This window comes from Erinaceus europaeus, chromosome 12 (assembly GCF_950295315.1).
Source record: "Erinaceus europaeus chromosome 12, mEriEur2.1, whole genome shotgun sequence".
NCBI lineage: Eukaryota > Metazoa > Chordata > Mammalia > Eulipotyphla > Erinaceidae > Erinaceus > Erinaceus europaeus.
The window spans coordinates 54,565,210-54,580,246 of NC_080173.1; the positions used below are offsets into that span (position 1 = coordinate 54,565,210).

Here is a 15,037-nt window from a genome sequence, read left to right on the forward strand (position 1 = left end):
GTACTGAATTCACTGAGGCCCAAGTCCACATTGTGGCCTTTGAGCAGCAAACCACCTGGAGCATCTGACAGAGCTGAACATGTGCTCCAGGGAATCTGAGGGAAGGGGAGGTGGGCACAAGATGGATGAGGCCGGAGAAAGAGTCCTCCAATCAACACACAGTCAGGAGAAGGAAGCAAGAAGGCAACGTGCAGTCTGATTTCCTTCCTAGGAAGTTTGTGAACAGGTGAAAATAAGTAGAGAGAAATGATAAAACTGAAGGGGGAGGCAGAGGAGTGATGACTATAAAGGCATTTACCCTGGTGGGAGAGAGGGGTCCTCTTTGGGCTTCCAGTCTTCCCCTTGGGGGAAGACAGATACCTATTTCTTGAATTGGGTGTCTAGGTTATAAATATTCCCTGCGTGCACATACTTGTTTTAATTCATTTCTGTTGCTATACTTTTTCACAACTTTATTTTTTAATTTTTACCACAGTACTGCTCAGTTATGGTTTATGGTGGTATGGAGGATTGAACCTGGGGTATCAGGCATGTGAGAGTCTGTTTGCATAATCATTATGCTATCTCCCCACCTTTTTCACAATTTTTATATATGGAAATTGCCAAGTTTCCATTTTATTAGAATCATCCATTTAATAGATGGGGTGGTTAATTCAAATAATAGAATGGGTGGCTTATTAGAAGCAGACATTTAATAGAATCACCTATACTGGGTGAAGTCTAGGCCACTAACTCATAACATTCTGCAAAGACTCCGTACCTAGTAGACTAAAAAGAGAATGTTGGATTTTAGTGCTTCTTGAAGGGGTCAGAGGAGGGAGTGGGGTACATGGTCCAAGCAAACAGTAGGAGTATGCCCTCAAGCCTGCAGACAAGAGTCACTTATTCACTGAAGATCTTGAGACCAGTGAAGATTAAAGGCGTCTTTCTCATGACTGTCTGCATACCTGAGTGTCAGAACTAGCTTCCCCTGCCCTAAGCAGAACACACAGCACTAAGTCTAGGTCCAGGAGGCTGCAGTGTAAATTCAACTACTAAGTTCCAACAGCCTTGTTTTCCCCAGCAAATGATACTTCACAGCAAGAGCCTCCATGTCTGCTGTAAAATGGGGCTAACAAATAATCTGCTATCTAGGTTTCTGAGGCCCCAAAGAAATGACAGGGGAGAATGCTGAGGAGAATCCTGAGAACCTGGTATGCTCACAAGGGGCACAGGTCCCAGGCATTCCTCCTGCTGTCTCTCCTCCTGCCTCTGTAAGGAGAGCTCTGAATCAGGCCACACTCTTTATTTAGAAAGTCCTCAGCTCCAGCCTTCAGGTCCTCAGGCTTGTGATCTTCTGGGTCTATGCTTCAGGGTTATTCTGGGAGCAAGTTCCCCAAGTTGGAGGAAGCCCAGCTGGGGAGGTGGCATTCCAGGCGGCATGTCAGCGGGTGAGTCAGGCCTAGGACTGCCTGCCCCCTGCCCTAGCTCTTGGCTCAGGGCCCAGGCTGGGTTACTCTCATTTGCATACATCTGCATACAGGCAGGTTTCACCTGTGCATCCTGGCAGGACCCATGAAAAGACACCTGTGTGGGGGCATGGAGGGACTCCAGAGTGGCTGGCTGCCGGCTGGGCCATCCAAGCCTAGAATCTTGGCTCACAATCCATCTGCCTATCAGATGCCTTGGTCTTTGAGCCAAATGCATAGCTTATTTCCTGGGCTCCTTTATGTGCCAGTAACTTCAGGGACACCCCTGCCTCTATTCTTATACAGTCACCAGGCTCAGTAGACTTTATCTCTGAGTCACCCTTCTCATGCTTGCCCTCAACCACCAACTTTCAGGGTTCCCTCTCCTCACTTCTTTCTTTCTTTCTTTCTTTCTTTCTTTCTTTCTTTCTTTCTTTCTTTCTTTCTTTCTTTCTTTCAGCCTGGGAGGTGGCACAGTGGCTCAAGTAATGAATTAACAGGCATGAGATACACAGTTCAGTCCCCAGCACCCCATGTGGCACTGTGCCAGAGTGATGATCTGTTTCTATCTCTCTCATAAATAAATAAATAAATGGAAGCGGGTGGTGGTGCATCTGGTTGAATGAGCATCTTACAGAGCTCAAGGACTTGGGTTCGAGCCTCCGGCCCTCACCTGCAGGGGAAAAGCTTCACAAGTGGTGAAGCAGGGCTGCAGGTGTCTCTCTGCTCTTTCCCTCTCTATCACTCCCTTCTCTCTTGATTTCTGGTTGTCTCTATCCAAATAAATAAATAAATAAATAAATCCAAGGCTGGGCAGAGGTGCACCTGGTTGAACACACATAATATTATGCACAAGGACCCCTGCAAGGAACTGGGTTTGAGCCCCCTGCTCCCCACCTGCATGAGGTGAGCAGTAAAGCAGGTCTGCAGGTGTCTTTCTTCCTCTCTGCCTCTCCCTCCCCATTCAATTTCTCTCTGCCTTACCAAATAAAATGGAAAAAGAAAAAGAAAAAAAAAAAAAAAGAAAGGAAAAAAGTGGCCACCAGTAGTGGTGGATTTGTAATGCTGGCACTGAGGCCCAGTGATAACCCTGGAGTCAAAGCAAAATAAATAAGTAAATAAATAAATAAATAAATAAGTCCATATGGCCCAGGAGGCAGCCCAGTAGATAAAGCATCAGACTCTCAAGCATGAGAGGTCCCACATTTGATTCTTGGCAACATAAGTACCAGATTGATGCTCTAGTTCTCTCTCTCATCTTAAATAAATATAAGTATTTTGTGAATTAACTCCCCTTTTAAGTTTTATTTATTTAGGAGAGAAAAAGAGAATCAGAGCATCACTATGCCACATGTGACATGACAGATTCAGCTCCTCATGCTTTTAAGCCTAAGCCTAACCCTCTAGCCTCTGTGCTACCATTCAGGCCACACCTCATTTCACTCTTGACCTACCTGTAGCATTCCCCTACCTGGGTGCTTTGTTACTGACCCTCTCCTTCCCAGCCCCTATGGTACCCAAGATGTTCCCAAGATGTTTCTGAGCATCCATCCTGGTCTCTCCTCCACTGCCCAGGGACCCCATTCTAAACCTTTGGTTGATATTCAAGGTTCTTCACACTATGGGACCTCCTATCTCTCAGTATCTCTCAGTCTCTGTACTGGGCAAACGCTAGAAGAAGAAGAAGTCTCTGTACTCTCTCCTCCTTCTTATCTTTCAACCAATGTATGCCCTGCACATTCTCTGTGCCTATGTCCTCATCATTCATAAGAAGGGAGACCCTTGGGGAGTCGGGCTGTAGCGCAGCGGGTTAAGTGCAGGTGGTGCAAAGCATAAGGATCCCGGTTCGAACCCCGGCTCCCCACCTGCAGGGGAGTCGCTTCACAGGCGGTGAAGCAGGTCTGCAGGTGTCTATCTTTCTCTCCCCCTCTCTGTCTTCCCCTCCTCTCTCCATTTCTCTCTGTCCTATCCAACAACGACAACAACAATAATAACTACAACAATAAAACAACAAGGGCAACAAAAGGGAATAAATAAAATAAATATTTTTTAAAAAAAGAAGGGAGGCCCTAATGAGGAGGTGTACTGATATTGCTTCTCCTACCACTATTCTTTATAAAAATATTTTAGTTATGTGGTCCGGGAGGTGGTGCAGTGATAAAGCTTTGGACTCTAAAACATGAGGTCCTGAGTTTGATCCCTGGTAGCATGTGTGCCAGAGTGATGTCTGGTTCTTTCTCTCTCCTCCTATCTTTCTCATAAATGAATAAAAAAAATCTTTAAGATATTTTATTTACTTAATATTTTATTTATTTTAATGAGAAAGATACAGAAAGACCATAGCACTGTTGAGTTCTGGTTTATGGTGGTGGTGGGGATTGGACATGGGACCTTTGAGGCCTCAGGTGTGAGATTCATTTTGCATGACAATTATGTTGTCCTCCAACCCCTCATTTATTTTTTTTTAATGACAGAGAGATACAGAAAGATATACACACAGAGATACCAGAGCTTATGATAGTGCTGGGGATTGAACCTGGGACTTTGGAGCTTCAGGCATGAAAGTCTTTTGCATAACCACTATGCTGTCTCCCCAGTCCTCCTACCACTATTCTCCACCTTCTCCAGGGATCTTTCTGCCTCCTCAATCTTTCATCAGTCATTGCTAAATGGGGTTTTGTGGGCCAAGAAGACAATTCACCTGGGTAGAGCCTATACTATCATGAGCTTGACCCAAGCACTGGAAGAAACTCCAGTAGTATCTTTTTTCTCTTTCCCTCTATCACTTAGTTTTTCAATCTAAAAAAGTAATTAATTAGTTAATTGACCCTGGACCCTGTCACAGTGGCTAGAGTTAAGAGTGTTGGACTTGAAGGCGTGAGTTTTTAAGTTCAATCCTTGGGTGGGGGTAGATAGCATAATGGTTATACAAGGAGACTCTCATACCTGAGGCTCTGAAGTCTCAGGTTCAATCCCCTGCCATCACCATAAGCTAGAGCTAGTGCTCTGGTAAAATAAATAATTTTTTTTTTAAAATTCAATCCTCAGCACCACACATGTCAGACTGATATTGGGGGGAGGCAGGGGGGAGTGTCAGGCAGTGGCACACCTGGTTGAATGAACATCTTACCATGTACAAGGACTCAGGTTCTAGCCCTTAGTACCCACCTGCAAGGGAGAAGCTTCCTGAGGGGATGAACCAGGGCTGCAAGTGTCTTTCTCTCTTCCTCTCTCTATCTCCCCATTCCTTCTCCATTTCTTTCTGTCTCTATCCAATAAAATAAAATATTTAAAAAAAACCAAAGTGATGTTCTGATTCTCTCTCATAAAAAAAAAAACAAAAACAGGGCTGGGTGGTGGCACACCTGGTTAAGTGCACACATTACCATGCACAAGGACCCAGGTTCGAGCCCCTGCTCTCCACTTCCGTGGGGGGAAACCAGTATTGTTGAAGCAAGTGCTGCAGTTGTCTCTCTGTATTTCACCCTCTCTATCTCCCCCACCTCTCTCACTTTCTTTCTGTCCAATGAAAGAAAGCAAAAAAGAAAGAAAGTGGACAAAATGGCTGTCAGGAGCAGTGGATTCATTGTACAGGCACTGAGCCCCAGCAATAATTCTGGTGGTAATAAACAAATAAATAAATAAGTGGTCCAGGAGGTGGCGCAGTGGATAAGGAATTGGACTCTCAAGCATGAGGTCCTGAGTTCAATCCCCGGCAACACATGTACCAGTGATGTCTGGTTCTTTTTCTCTCTCCTATCATTTCTCATGAATCAACAAACAAAATTAAATAAATAAATAAAATTTGAAAACAATAAAATAAATAAATAAATTGTACTTTGCCAGGTAAGGCTTCATGATAATTACAAGTTGACCAGGGTTCCAAGTTCAGCTTTTAGGCAAACTACTTAATCATCTTGTTCCTCAGTTTCCTCATCTGTAAAGTGGGGTGATGTGAATACTTACTTCACAGAATGTGTGTGATGCATGAAATAATTCACTCGAGGGCTTAGCACAACATCTAGAACACAGAAAACATGTAAAAGTATTAGCCATTATTATCACTGTTCTTATGCTACCCAAGACACTCTTAGATCATCATCACCGCTACTCCTCTCTTTCTCCAGGGCTCCTGAAGGTTCCTTAGAGATGCTTTTAAAAACAGAGGGCCAGGGGGATGGCCAGTAGTGCAGCAGGTTAAGCGCACATGGCGCAAAGCACAAGGACCAGCATAAGGATCTGGGTTCAAGTCCCTGGCTTCCCACCTACAGGGGGGTCCTTCACAAGTGGTGGAGCAGGTCTGCAGGTGTCCATCTTTCTTTCTCTCTCTCTCTGTCTTCCCCTCCTCTCTTGATTTCTTTCTGTCCTATCCAGCAACAATGACAATAGCAACAACAACAACAATGACAAACAACAAGGGCAACAAAAGGGAAAAAAAATAGCCTCCAGGAGCAGTGGATTCCTAGTGCAAGCACTGAGCCCCAGCAATAAGCCTGGAAGGAATAAATAAATAAATAAATAAATAAAAGAACAGAGGGTCCATCTGGAGCCTCCTGGGCCTCAGACCAGAAGCACCAAGTGGTCCTCTCTTTTCTGTAATCAACACTGCAGCTAGCCAGTGGCCCCAACTGGTTGGCTAGTAGTGGTTGGGGGATATGGCTAAGCTTCTCCCTCCCAGTGGGTCTGGGGCACATCCTAGGAGAAGCTGGACTGAGTGGGGGTGGGTTGTCCTCCTCAGAGTTGGACAGCTGCACCTCTGGACAGGTTTGTATTTAGTTTGTGGGCCTGCTGAGACCTGGAGAAGGGCTTTCAGGGGAGGGCACACTGATCTGTAAGAGAAGTGGGTAAAGGAGACACCATAATAGTTATACAAAGAGATGTGTGAGGCTCTGGAGTCCCAGGTTCAATCCACAGCACTACCATAAGCCAGAGCTGAGCAGTGCTATGGTAAAAGAAGAAGAAAGTCCTGGAGGAGAAAGCAAGTATAAGCCCTAACCTCTTCTTTTGCCCACCCCTTCTTTTTTCCGCAAGAATTCCAGCTTTTTCCAAGCTACAGTTCATGGGTTTCCAGCGCGTGATTTTTCCAAGGAGAGTTAATAAAGCTAAATGATCCCGGAGGCCGGACGGATGGGGGTGGGAGGAGGTGAGCAATGGGCCCCTTTAGTCGAGCTGGGTGAAGAAGGACCGAGGAGGGGGCGGGAGGGGTGGGATTGAGTTGCCTTTGGCTGCCGAGCTTGCCCGCCCCCCTGCCCCCCCTACCCCCACCCCCACCCCCACCCCCACCTCAAGCAGGCCTGTCAGGCCGGAGCACCGCGCTGAACTGCCGCAGAATTGCTTTTGTGATTGTTTTTCTCATTTTCAGAGCTAGGCATTGCGGGTGCGCCTCCCATGACCCCGTGCTGCTCCCCAAGACCCTGTTTTTCCCAGACCCAGCTTGCCCCCTTCTCTCAGAATGCGGGGTCCCCCTCTTTTCTTATGAAGGAAGAACAGCTCCTGGGGGGGCTATGTGGGGAGTCAGAAAGTGAAACCAACCACCATCTAACGGGCCCAGACCTTCCGCGAAGTGGGGGGGGGGGGGGTCCAGGGCTGCGGGAGTGAGTGTAAGGGTGAGCTGTGCAGGTGTGACATGGCTTCGTGCTGCGGGTGGTGTGAGGTTGCTTGTGGAGCAGGTGCCACCGCCAGGCTGCGGGGCTGTGCGTGATGTGTCTATGATGTGTTGGGTGTTATGCGGGTTTTCACGCACACGCGCTTAGCTGGTGAGCTGGACTCACCCCGCACTCCCTGCAATGCTCTGACCAGAGACTCTGCAGGCGGCGGAGACCTCGGTGGTGCGCCCCAGGTTCGGTGCTGGAGTCTGGGAAGGGCTGAAAGATACAACCGAGTTGTCTTCGTTTGGGGCGTGATGAATTCGTTGCAGATGGGTCGGCTTCGGGGCCTCCCTCCAGCTCTCAGCATCCGGGGCGCAGTTCCATGGTCTATCCGTACTCTCCGCGTCCTGGCTCAGGGTAGATGAGACGCCGTTGGCGACCTGGCTCTGAAGCCCCGCCCCGCTGCCACCGGGGCAATTTACCAGCTCCTCGGAAGCACCAGCAAGCACTCTCTTCTAGTTATCTCTTCTAGTCAAGCGTGTCCATGAAGGGTGAAGGTGGGGGGGGCGGGAGGGGAAGGTTACTTGTTCAAGGTTTTGTCTTTTAACATGTTTTGGTGGTTTTGAAAGCTTGCATCCTTTTGCCGTCACACTACAGATTGATGACATTTCCAGGAGCGGGATCTGGTTAAAACAAAGATGCGGGGAGCGTAGCTTTGGGCACCTGGTGCCAGACCCCTTCCGGCTGCTTCGGATCTGCTGGTGGCACCCATCCCACCGCCTCTGCCCGCCTCCCCAGGGCGCAGCTCTCGGGTCCTCTGCAAAAAGCGAGCTTGCGGAGAAACTTCCAGGGCTGCGGAGGCTTGTGGGGCTTGGGCGCAAACCCGAGCACAGGACCAACCACAGTGACTTCACTGGCCGGCTGGGTAGCTAGGGCCGGCAGATGCTGAGCCAGAAAGAAGAAACACAACTGCGCCACTTTACCGAAATGTCACACCAGAATGCAGGGCTGGGGAGGGGTTGGGGGGCTTGACCTCCACACACCAGCCCTTCTCCCCTGCGTGTGGGGATGGGAGGACTTTAACCCATGCCGGCCTAGTAGAGCGAGAATCGCATCCCACAGGCACCCCCACCCATCACACCCGTTCAAACGTAAGCTGTAAGTTCCCCATACCCAGTTCCTACGAAAACCCCCACCAACCGAACTTAAACTCCTCTGAGTAGGGGCACAAGTGATGTCAAATTTCATTTGGGGACGGTGTGAGGGTACAGGACAAAGGACCCAGATAGTGTGTCGCAGGTGCTGCCAAAGACCCTGGAGCCACAGGGCACTTCAGCACAGGCTGCTCTGGGCACACAGCCCTGGGCCCACTCCAGCACTCCACCCCGACTGCTGCGGGGGCCCAGGACCTACACAAAAAACTCTGCGCACCCAGCAGCATTTTGGGGTGAAGGTGAGCTGTTAGTCTGGATGTAGCGCCCTTTTTCAGGGGGTAGTCTGAACTCAGGGCAAGGATCAGATCCTGCCACCGAGGTGTTTTTCCTGGCCTGATCCAGTGGGACATGCTCCCCGTAGAGGGCCTGCTGGCCACTGTGAACTGTGCCTGCCTTGGGAGGGAGACCAACCGATGGATGGCCCGCTGCATGGTGCCTCTCTCTGGTGTGGGTGCCTAGGGTTTCACATAGGGTGTTGAGGCTCTTGCACTAGGGGAGAAGACCTGAGTGAGGAAGCTGGGAGATCTTGATTCTCTCCACTTTGTTTTTTGTGAAGTGACCTGCCTCTCCTCCTTTTTCTCCTCCAGCTGCCTTCCTCCTCATTCTCCTCCTGCCACTCTCCTCCTTCTCCCTTTCCCCCTCCTCCTTCTCCCCTTCCCCCTCCTCCTTGAATTTTATTGTTTGGTGATTCTTTGTTTCTTCATTCACTCTAAAAGAAAGTAACATAGAGGTCTGAAGGTCTTTAGTGCAGCACCCTGGTTTTACCCTTCTTGCTAAAATGCATCTCAGAATTGGGAGGTAGCTGATGCTGGTTATCAAAGCCTAAGAGCTAGTGGCTGAGCAAGGCTACGAAATCCAGACTAGGGCCTCTGGGCTCAGCCCTCCGCCCTTGGCCAAACCTACAGCCTTTCTCAGCACCAGCACATCCCTTCTAGCTTTTCTACCACGCCACCCCCCACCAGTCATTCACATACCCTAGGCCAGAAGTTATTGGACCCTGACACCTGTCCTTAAGGAGCCTTCCCTGGGTGTCTGCATCTGAGACCTTAGGCTTCTCAACTAGGTGTCCCAGTACTACATGCCATGGGGTGGGGGAGAGACCCGTGAGGAGGGAGGAGGTGTTAAAAGGAGAGCCTTTGCTGAAGATGCTCATGGGTTGGATGTTGCAAGCACTTCTTCTTCTTCTTCTTCTCCTTCTTCTTCTTCTTCTTCTTCTTCTTCTTCTTCTTCTTCTTCTTCTTCTTTTTCTTTCTCTCCAGGGTTATTGCTGGGCTCGGTGCCTGCACCATGAATCCACCGCTCCTGGAGGCCATTTTCTCCCTTTTGTTGCCCTTGTTGTTGTAGCCTCGTTGTGGTTATTATTATTACCATTGTTGATGTTGTTCGTTGTTGGATAGGACAGAGAGAAATGGAGAGAGGAGGGGAAGACAGAGAGGGGGAGAGAAAGACAAACACCTGCAGACCTGCCTCACCACATGTGAAGCGACTCCCCTGCAGGTGGGGAGCCGGGGGTTTGAACCGGGATCCTTACGCTGGTCCTTGCGCTGTGCCACCGTCTGACCCCCAGCACTTCTTAAGTTCTAAAGGCTGCATGGGATGACCATGAAATTCACAGAGGTCCCTGAGTGTCCAGGAGAGGTTCCAGATAGTTCATTCACCCCAGAAAGCATTCTCTTTTTGGCGCCACCATTCTCCTTTTTTATATGCCACCCTAGAGCCCAGGATGACACAGTCATGAGACTGCCTCCCTTCAGGCAGAAAGGAAGGTTTGGGAGGCACATCTTCCTAAATCCATAGTCCCAGCTCTAGGGAGGGAGTGGCACAACAGCTATTGGGTAAGAATGGTGGACCATATGGAAATAGCATTTATCAACTGAGCAAACACTATAGACCCTGTTGGATGAGAGGGGAGGAAGGGGAGTTCTCCAGCTAGTCAAAGGAGAGGACTCCTCTATAGAGCCTTTTCTCCTAAGACTCCAAGGTCTCAGAGTAGAGAACTCAAAGATGGTATCTGAAGAGCATTTTTACTCCTTGTTATCAGAAGCATGTTTTGAATCTGTTCATTCCAGCAGTAAGTCTAGTTTGAAGCAGATTTTTTTTCTACCCAGGGACACCTGACTCCACCCTTCACTTCATGCTCCTTTGATCTTTTCTGTCTCTCCTAAGAGGTCTGAGCAGCCACCTGCCAGTGGCTTCCCATCTAAGCTTCTCTCTGATTATCCTCTCCCACCCCCCAATTCTGACTGCTGCTTTCACTCTGAGCCCATATAATGAGAATGATTGTGTGTGCAAACGTGGATGTGCCTACTCTAGTTGCACACTCAGAAGGTGGTTACAGTGGGGGAATTCATGGACTGGTAGTTTGGGATATAACTGTCTCTAGACTGGCATGAAGTCATTTGTGATATGTTTATTTGATAGGGGCGTTGTTATGCTTGAATTTTTCGGTATTTCTGGGTGTGCAATGGCAGTTTGATTTGTGGGTCCATCTAATAGACAAACATTGTGTTTTTATTCAAGAATATTACTTGGTAGTTATCTCTTATATGTAGATACATATACATCACTGTAGTCTGTATTTGCTGATGCTTAGATGAACCTTTCTGTTCAGGAGGCATGCTACTGTAAGCATCAGTGTAGATGACTGTGCATTGCTGTGTTTGTGTTGTATTTGAACGAAGCCTCTGCGTACGTATGGCCATAGATGGTTGCAACACATGCCTAATCTTAGTTCTTGGGGACAAATTGTCCAGCACACAGACTGAAAACGCGGCCACCGAGCGAGCAGGGCTTGCTATGGATTAGTAGGATCTGAGAACCCTCCCAGGAGTTCACAAACTGGACTGGCCTTCTACACCCGGATTTCGTCCCGGTTCGTGCAAGGGTTCAGTCTCGCGCGGCGCCAGGAAAGGCGGGGTGCGGCAAAGGCGAGAGCCCAGACGGCGGACCCCTCCTTCGGCCTCGGGGGCCTGCGGGAGCTCGGGTGTCGCAACCCAGCCGGGGCCCCTGCCGGAAGCGGAAGCCCAGACGGCGGGATGGGGGCGGGGAGGCGCGTGAACGGTGGTCGGCTCGGTCTAGTAGGGGAGCGCTGTGCTGGTTGAGGGCGCCCACGGGGGTGTGGGCGGGGCACACGTGCGGTGCGGGCTCTAGACCCCGTGGAGCCTCCCTGCAGCCGGCGTCTGTTTACCAACAAGCTGCGGGCGTTCGGCCGCGTCACATTCCGACGCGCCGATTAAACCGCGGGCGCGGGGGGCCGGAGCTCCACTCCTGGGCAGGTCCCCGGGGAGCGCGCCCAGGCCCCTTGCGCCCCGGGCCTCGCCAGCTCCCGCACGTTTCTGTCCTTGTGACCTAGACGTCCGAACTGCTGCCAGCGTCCTGCATCGCAGTACCCGTCCGGGAGAAAGCCGGGTGCATCTGGGCCTGGAGCGTGGGTCTCCCCACTCCCATCCCACGGCCCCATCTCTCAGCAGAGAACCCAGGCGGGCGACGCGGAGGGGGCTGGCCCAATGAGGCCACTGCCAACCGCAGCCAATCCCGGGCGCCTCGGGGGGCGGGGACCCTGTCGGGTCTCTAGAACCGAACCGAAAACCAAGACGAAGTCCCTTCCCCCGTGGACTTAGGGGGGAGGGGAGAAGTCATGGGGGGACATCCCCGCAGGACACCCCCCCGCCAGGCGCACGCTGGGAACCAATTTCCCCGGGACCTTATTGTGGGGGAGGCTGGCGCGGGGGGGGGGGGGGGGGGCTCGCCAGGTCCCCACGCCCGAGACTGGGGAATGACAGAGTTGGCGGGAGGAGCGGAATACGCGCCCCGCCGTGGCCTAGGTCCCTGGACCTCAGCCGCAATGACCTCTCTGCCCTGCCCCATCCCTGGCCGGGACGCCTGCAAAGCCACCTTCCCGGACGTCGCCCCCGTCCCTTCGGCAGCAGCTGCCTACCCGCTTGGCCTGCCTCCCGCAACCGCAGCCGCCTCGGATCTGCCCTGCCCCGGGCTGTAGAGCCACCTCCTGCCCTCCCCTTGCACCGTCCCCGAGGCCCCTGGAAGCTCCTACCTGCCCAGCCAGCCACTCGCGACGCTCTGTCTGCAGGAGCGCGAGGCAGGTAAGTCTACTGCGGCGCTTCCCAGCTCCGGGGGACCAACTCCTGTGCACATCTAAAATTCGCCTGCGCGGGGTCTGCCGCAGCTAGCGGGATTCAGACCTAACTCAGATTCCAAGCATCTGGGGGTGGGGGGAGGGGGGAGGGAGGGTTGGGGCGGGAGATGGGGGAGGGGCGGGGGCGAGTTGATGGAGGTCTCCTTCCCAGCCTGACCTGGTTTCCATTTGCAGTGTGTGAAGCCGGGCGGCGGGGCTCCCTACCCACACCCCACCCCTGGATCCGCCGGGCCTTGTGGACCTGCGTGTAACGGAAAGCTGAAGCAATCCAGATGTGGGTGTGGGTGCCTTGCCCTTCCCCAGGATTGCCTCCCTGGTCACTCCTTCCATTGCCCCGTGTCATCCTGTGTCGCCCCGTGTGTGCCCTCTGCATCTTGGTCTTGTCTATGAAAGCATTTCTCCAGCCAAAGCCTGATGACTAGAAATCCACCCCAGTTGGAGGACAGTGGAAGTGAGGACATAATCTGGCCTCAACCCCAGAAGCTTGGTCTAAACTGTCTCATCAGAAACTGCTGGTCTGGCCAAATTTGAGACTGGGACATCACCACCTGTTCTAAACAAGTAGCCCCAGGTGGGTCAGTTACTCACTCTTTGTGAAGCCTGGCAACCTCAAGTCTTCCAGCCCAAGGAAACAGCTGGCACTGTCCTCTCTACCCAAGCCTTTAGGGTAGGCTGAGCAGCTGCTGTTACTGGCCATTCCCATTGCCTGAAGCAACTCTGAACTCCATAGAAAATGTTGTGGTCAGGAAGTGATGCAGTGGATAAAGCATTAGACTCTTGAGCATGAGGTCCTGAGTTCAAACCTCAGTAGCACATGTACCAGAGTGATGTCTGGTTCTTTCTCCCTCATATCTTTCTCATAATAAATAATGAAATCTTTTTTTAAAAAATGCTCTCAAAGAAGCCAAGGAGTCAACCGGCCTTCGAGGTCCTGGCCCTGGTCCAGCCTGGACAGTGCCATCTGCAGCTACATGGACACTCACTTGTACAGCTTCCCACTTAGAACTAAGCTCCCTTTTCCCACCTAACTAAGTGCCCCCTAATCACCTTTTGCACACTACTCCTCCAGGGATGGACATCCGGGGGGTGACTTCTCTAAAGTCAGTCCAGGACCAAGATGTTGCTCTCTCTCTTTCCTGTATCTCAAAACTCATCAAAGCAGAAATGACCTTAGAGGTTTTAGAGCTCAGTCTCCTTGATGAGCAAACTGAGGCCCAAAGAAAGAGTGAGAGGGCATTGGCTTTGCCTCTTTTCCAGGCTTTTAGGTTTTGCGTGTTGACTTTCACCATGAGGCTAGAGAAGAGGATTTTAGGGGGCCTCTCAGAGCCCTCAGAAGTTGGCTGCCTTCTGTGCCAGAACTGGGAGCACTTAATTCAGGCTGCTGGTTCTTTTTTAGGAGGAGGGGGGTGGGTGTGGCCCTAGAAATGATCTACTTTCTACAAACAGATCACTCAAAGCTTCCCTTAAGTTTGTGTGTGTGTGTGTGTGTGTGTGTGTGTGTGTGTGTAGCAAAGTTGGAATAAGACAACTTTTCCCGTAAGAGAAATGCTGGGACTGGGGTTGTTATTTTTGGTCCTGTCTCTCCTACTCCTTTCTTCCCCTTTGTCCTAGGACAAGGGAATGGTGAGTTGGTTCTTTTTTTTTCTTTCTTTCTTTCTTTTCTTTTTCTATCACTTTAATGGAGGGTTAATGTTTTACAGAACAGTTGTTGACACACAGGAGAGCTGATTCTCTTTATGGACTATCCCTGATCCAGCAGAAGCCATACATTGATCATTGGAGGAGCAGCAAGCATTTTCTATGGGAAACTTATTGGCTTGCCCATTCTATAAGTCCTGGCTCCCCTTTAGCTATCTGCAGCCTCCTCACTGAGCAGGCAATACTTCTGGTGGCTGGAGAGAGGCCCTTAGGTAGTGACCCTGATCAGGGCAAATCCAGTGGTGACCTGCCACATAGCTGGAGTGACAAGAGGCTGCAAGCAGGGAAGGAGCTGGGAGGGGGCATCTTCTGGGCAAGTCAGGATTCAGGGGGCTTTAAGAGTTCAGCGGTGGCGGGGGTGCTGCCCAGGCTCTGCATCGCCGCCCCAGGCAGCCAGAGAGGCGCAGGCTGCCAGCTGCAAGCAATAGGGTCGAGCTGGGGAGGCACTGGACAGGCGCGGGTGGAAGCGGAAACTGAAGGGTTTTTCTGGGAATTGGCTGAGGCGGTGGTCGAGGAGGGGGGTGAATCTGAGAAGCCTGCATGCAGTCTCTGAGGCCCAGGGTGAGGGCTGCGGGGGAGGTGAAGGCAACTGGTCACTGCTGCCCAGGGCAGGGTGCCCGACTTGTGTGGTGTGAGCAGGATTAAAGGGAAAAGGCGGAGAAGTGGCAGTAGAGGGTGGACGGGGCCCAGAGTTCTCTCAACTGACACAGAATCATGTGGGGTGCAAGAACATTTCCCTAAACTTGAGGGACATTGCAACCACTTGGTGCAGCCCAGTTCCACCCCCATTTGCACTCAGTGGTCTCTGCTGTCCAGGTGGAATTAAAGTTTGGGGTTTCAGGGAGAGGGAGGCCCCTTCCCTTCCTTGTCCACCCTTCCCCTGTCTCCCAGTGCCCAGCTGAGGCTGTTTCCTAGCCAAGATTCCTTAAAAGGACT

At 51.1% G+C, this 15,037-nt stretch overlaps 1 long non-coding RNA gene across 1 annotated transcript in view; it reads right to left on the bottom strand.

Moving 5' to 3' along the window:
* LOC132541955 (uncharacterized) overlaps positions 1 to 12,407 on the bottom strand; it is a 66,254-nt gene extending 53,847 nt beyond the window's left edge. The window contains exon 1 of the long non-coding RNA XR_009553066.1: positions 12,302 to 12,407. This is a non-coding gene — a long non-coding RNA (uncharacterized LOC132541955). The remainder of the gene's footprint in view (positions 1 to 12,301) is intronic.
* Between the last annotated feature and the right edge of the window lie 2,630 nt (positions 12,408 to 15,037).